The 5,758-nt window shown below is 44.2% G+C and overlaps 1 long non-coding RNA gene across 1 annotated transcript; it reads left to right on the top strand.

Moving 5' to 3' along the window:
* The first annotated feature begins 3,030 nt into the window (after positions 1–3,030).
* Positions 3,031–5,002, top strand: LOC103694999 (uncharacterized). Its single transcript, XR_005499899.2, has 2 exons — positions 3,031–3,130; positions 4,790–5,002. It is a non-coding gene; the product is annotated as an uncharacterized LOC103694999 (long non-coding RNA).
* The last annotated feature ends 756 nt before the right edge of the window (positions 5,003–5,758 follow it).

Below are 5,758 nucleotides of genomic sequence, written 5' to 3'. Positions count from 1 at the left end.
GAATCTATTGAGATGATCATGAGATTTTTTTTAATTAATCATTTTATTCATTCACTTCTCAAACAATATCCTCCTTCCTTCTTGCCCCTCCACAACCACCCATTCCATCCTCCCCATGCCCCTCAGCTTGGTGTCTATGAGGGAGCTCCTCCACTCTCTCACCTGCTCCCGCCTGACCACTCTAACATCCCCCTATGCTGGCACATCAAACCTCCACAGGACCAGGGGCTTCCTCTACCATTGATGTCAGCGAAGACCATGTATCTGGAATCATGGTTCCTTCCATGTGTACTCTTTAGTTTCTGTTTTTTCTATCGGAGCTCTGAGTGGTCCAGTTAGCTGATAATGTTCTTGCTATGGGGTTCAATTCCCTCAGCTACTTCAGTTTTTCACCTAGCTCTTCCTTTGGGGTCCCTAGGCTCAGGTTGATGGTTGGCTGTGAGTATATGCAGCTGTATTGGTCAGGTGCTGATATAACAGGGATCAGCAATACCAAGCTACTGTCAGTAAACCCATCTTGGCATTAGGAATAGTGTATCGAATTGGTATCTGCTGATGGGATGGAATCCTAGGTGGGGTAGTTTCTGTATGGCATTTTCCTTCGGTGTCTGTTCCAGTTTTTATTTTTGTGTTTACTTTGGACAGGAACATATCTAAGTAAAAAACTTTGAGATGGTCGTGTGTCCCAATCCTTCAACTTGGGCCTGTGTCTATCTAGTGGAGGTGGTCTCTACAGTTTGCATGTCCGCTTTGTTGCATACTTCAGATAAATTCATCCTTTTGTGTCCTGGGAGACTCTCACTGCCCTAACACCTGGGACTTTATAGTGGCTACACCCAGCTCATCATCCCCCACTGCTACATATTTTTAATCAATTTCCTGAAACTCTAATTCTCTCATGTCCCTTCTAAAACCTGATCCTGTCCTCCCCAACCCTTGCATATTTCTCTTCCCCTCCTCTTTCACTCCCTGGTTCCTGCCTTGCTCTACCTCCTGTTTTTATTTTGTTCCCCCTACTATGTGGGACTGAAGCATCCACACTTTGGTCTTCCTTCTTCTTAAGCTCCACATGGTCTGTGAGGGTTATTGTGGGCATTTTGAGCTTTGGGGCTAATATCAACTTATCAGTGAGTACCCATCTGTAGTGTACATATTTATTTTTGAAGGTTACTGTCAAGAGAATATTTGCCCCTTTTCTACATGGAATTGTTTCTTGGTTTATTAGACTTTTGTTATATTTTAAGTTGTACTCATAACTTTTTGGCCAGGTTGGTTATAGGCCTATGTCACAAACCCTGCCCTTTTCTTTGAACTTACATTTAGTTGATGAGCACAGATTGGGTTTTAAAGTTCTGCTCAGACCACAGCGTAGGTGTAGCTTGTCTCAGCCGCAATACAGAAAATTACTGAAATAATACGCAACAAAGAATAAGTTTCACTGAAACATGAAAATTCTGATGAAAATTTAGTTAGGCTAGTTAGTTGTATTTTTATGCATGATCGTTTGTGTTTTCTTCTTGTCCAGCCCAGATGCAGACTTACCTGGCAGTTCTGGAGCCCCTGAAAACCTGATATTTAAAGAGCATCTGCCCCACTTTTCACAAGGTCCTGATGTGTCTGACAAAATGAAGCCTCTCTTAAGTTAACAGAGCTTGATAACGAACTGAACAGTAAGTGAGAAGAGAGAGGTCACCTGTACTCAAGCAGGTCTGACCTAGGCAATGGATTTGTGGGAGTGGGCCTGAAGAAGAAGGAACAAATGTACTTCTAAGTGATGTTTAATTTCTTTTTCTGAAATGGTTGCAATTGAGAGATGTTCCAAATCCAAGAAACTTTGTTTTACTTTACCAAGAAAAATCCTGCCTTGTTCTTAGTGATCTGACTAGGGTGAAGTTACCCGTTCTTGTTAGCTGTGGGGAATCTTGGACTCAGAGGGCAGAATGATGGGCTGTAAAGATGACAGGGTGTTTCCTCTACCCTATCTTCTCCATTGTCATTCCACTGGCAGTAGGCCTAGACATTATCTTTCCCTTCTTTCTCCAAATTCCATTTGCCTACCGGAGATGGATAGCTGAGAATTTCAGACCACTACTGTGTCATAGTTGACCCTGTCTGCAGGAGAAAGTCTCTCAGTGCAGGTGAAATGTTGGCTGTACGTTCTTTAATTTGCATGAGGTGGCTAGAAGGAGGTTTTTATGTAAGGTGCACAACACATCATTCTTCAAAAATGTGAGCCTCCCTATCTATTGTAAATATTTGAGATTGAATATCTAATTCATTATTTAATTTCAAAAGTTCTAAAGGAAGATTTTGGATTTGATCCTAGGGATTTCATTTATATAAATACAAATCATCATTAGACTAATCACTGGTGGAAATTAAAGATGACAGTTCTGTTAGAGAGTTAACTAATATTTCAGAGGTTCCAAAGGCTCTAGAGCTCTCAAAGCATTACAGAGCTTTCTTGCTGGTAGGAGCAAAGGCATCTGAGAAGAATGGGAGCTCGTGGGTGGCAGTCAAACACAGCTATCTCAGAACTTGAACATTTAGTAAGGAGATTTAGATGCACTGTCAGGAAAGGAAGAAGCGTGTTGCTGTGCCTCCTGTGACTTAAGGGCTATAGGAACACTTGTTGCAGTTGAGTCTGCATCTCTTTCTCAGCATAACAGAGTTATTTAATTTTAATTTAATTAACGGTGTGAGAAATGAACACAGAACCTGCCTGGTTGATTTAAGGACCCTACAAGACACTATCTGTAAAGTAGGCTCTCAAGATGGTAGAGGGGAAAGGGAAAGGCCTCCTCAATGGGAAGTCTGAGGCAGGATCGCGAGTGGGCTGGGAAAGTGATCCTTCCAGGTGAGATGGGTATTCAATGCCACAGAAAATTGATGTGTATTTCACAAGCCCTGTGGGGACCTTGTATTTCTTGAGAAGACAAGAGCAAAATCCTGTGTTCAATGAACCGGTAAGCTAGACTGGAAAATTTCTGTGGGTAGGCATAGTGCGCATGCGCGTGAGTGGCCATTGAACGATACCCGCCCCTCCTCTCTCAGATTTAGCCACGCCCTTCATTCGTTACTGTGGGGATTTTCGGAACAGAGGTTGTGGCAGTTTCAGCATCAAATGCCTGTGAGTATGAAGTGAGCCCAGGGAGTTTGAAACCGCCCCTCTCTGCTCTCAGGAATGTGGGAAAAATAAGAGAATTGGGGTTGGCTTGGTAGCACTGTTTTGTGAGTCTTATCTTGAGTTCCCTTGAGATGGAGGCCAAGATTCTGCTTCTTTTCGGAATCTTAGGGAAGTTGACCTGTTTACTCCCCACTGTCTTTACGGCTCCTTTCTCCAACTGCCACTTGGGTCCTCTCTGACCTCTCATTTGCTGCATCAGCACATCAAGGTCTCCTGACTTGGCACCTCCCTCAGCTATGCTGAACATCCACAAACTCCATACTGAGCAGGATTTGGGAGTACAGCTACTAATATCAAAAATTATGTAACCCTACACGTTGCCTTCTTACAGCACACAGTAGAACAAATAGACCGATAAAGTGAACAAAAATATAAACACCATGCGTGGTAATGGCTGCCAAGCAGAGAGTCTGAACATTACATGATCTAAACTCAGCCCCCCCCCCTAAAGTTAGAGTCCATGTCTGGGCTGCAGGGACAGAAAGCTCCTATTCAACAGAGGAGACTGAGGGATTAGAAGACAGAGGTCTCTGTGGAAAGTGATATGTGACCAGCCAGGGCTTGTGGTATACTGGAAACAAGGTAGAGGCTGAGGGAATGGGAGCTCAAGCCCCACCGTCCTAGCCAATATCTAAAGACTATGCTGTGACCTTAACCAGAGAGAAGACGATCTGTTCTGCCTCTTAAAGGTGAGTTTGTAGCAGGTTTTCTTCCTGACCAGAGAGGTGAGATGACTGCATGAGCAGCTCCTTATAAGAGAAGGCTTGGCTTCCCAGTAGAAAACAAGGCACTCTGTGGGCGTGCTCCAAGGGAAAGTGGTGAGAGCCACAATCAGCATTTTTGATCTTTGCAAATTTGCCTAAGTGGACATTGAAAGAAGAAACCTTTGTTCCAGCAACAAGTGTTAAGTTCCTTGGGGACAGCACAGCTCTGTTTGTTTCAAGACCCAACTTAGCTATCCAGAAGCTTCACCCTGGGACTGTACCTTAGCCCCCAACTCAGGACCACTTTATCTCACCTTGAGAGACAAATTTTAGGACTTAATACTTAGTCCCATCTACCCCAAGATCGACCTGAGCTTACAGCATTTCAGGCTCCAGGACACACCAAGAACGCACACTGTAATATTTTTGGGCTGCCTGCAGAACTGAGCAGAGGTTTCTGTGGGCTTGAGATTGGAAGTCTTGGGTCCAAGAGTTGGCTCCAGTTCTCCTCAGTTTGTAGGTAGCTGGTTCCGCTTGGTGTTCTGTGGTTTCTCTCTCCACCCTTTATGTGTCTTTGGCTCTAGGGTTCCCCTCATAAGGACTGTAAAGACATTACAACAGAGCCCACCTTTCAGGCTTCCCTGAATTGATCACCTTGAAGGCACTGTCTTTAAGTGTCACCTGCTGAGTGTCAGGGACTTCATCCTTCACCATATGAACTGGGGTATGCCTTGTCCAAGCTAAAGCACTCAAGATAGACTCATAGGGTCAGAGCAAACCTAACAGAAATTTCTCACAGAGCCCCATTCTAATTAGACCAGACTTTGTAAATATGTCCCAGGTCTTTCTGGCACTGCTATTCAGCATTGTTCTCATGGTATAACTTCGTCATTTACAGGGGGAAAATGAACAAAAGGCATCCCATGAGAAAGGAAGAACAAGGCAGTCGACTTGTAGATGGAATCCTATTATAAATGTCAGAGACCCTAAGGAATCTGCTAAAGTTTAGCATTGAACAGTGAGTTATACCAGACCAATGAATATAAGCTCTGTCAGCAGAAATAAAGCATTTCTGTAGCCTAGCATTAAACAAAACAATATTTGGGAAATTTTCTATGTCGTACACCATCTTTTTTTTTCTTTTTTTCTTTTTATTAACTTGAGTATTTCTTATATACATTTCAAGTGTTATTCCCTTTCACGGTTTCCGGGCAAACATCCCCCTCCCCCTCCCCTTCCATATGGGTGTCCCCCTCCCAACCCTCCCCCCATTGCCGCCCTCCCCCCATAGTCTAGTTCACTGGGGGTTCAGTCTTAGCAGGACCCAGGGCTTCCCCTTCCACTGGTGCTCTTACTAGGATATTCATTGCTACCTATGGGGTCAGAGTCCAGGGTCAGTCCATGTATAGTATTTAGGTAGTGGCTTAGTCCCTGGAAGCTCTGGTTGCTTGGCATTGTTGTACTTTTGGGGTCTCGAGCCCCTTCAAGCTCTTCCAGGTCTTTCTCTGATTCCTTCAACGGGGGACCTATTCTCAGTTCAGTGGTTTGCTGCTGGCATTCGCCTCTGTATTTGCTGTATTCTGGCTGTGTCTCTCAGGAGCGATCTACATCCGGCTCCTGTCCGTCTGCACTTCTTTGCTTCATCCATCTTGTCCAATTGGGTGGCTGTATATGTATGGGCCACCTCTGGGGGAGTCTCTGAATGGGTGTTCCTTCAGTCTCTGTTTTAATCTTTGCCTCTCCCTTCCCAGCCAAGGGTATTCTTTTTCCTCATTTAAAGAAGGAGTGAAGCATTCACATTTTGATCATCCGTCTTGAGTTTCATTTGTTCTAGGCATCTAGGGTAAATCAAGCATTTGGGCTAATA

The sequence above is a fragment of the Rattus norvegicus genome, chromosome 1 (assembly GCF_036323735.1).
Source record: "Rattus norvegicus strain BN/NHsdMcwi chromosome 1, GRCr8, whole genome shotgun sequence".
NCBI classification, from domain to species: Eukaryota; Metazoa; Chordata; class Mammalia; order Rodentia; family Muridae; genus Rattus; species Rattus norvegicus.
This window is presented reverse-complemented; position numbering and strand designations above follow the sequence as displayed.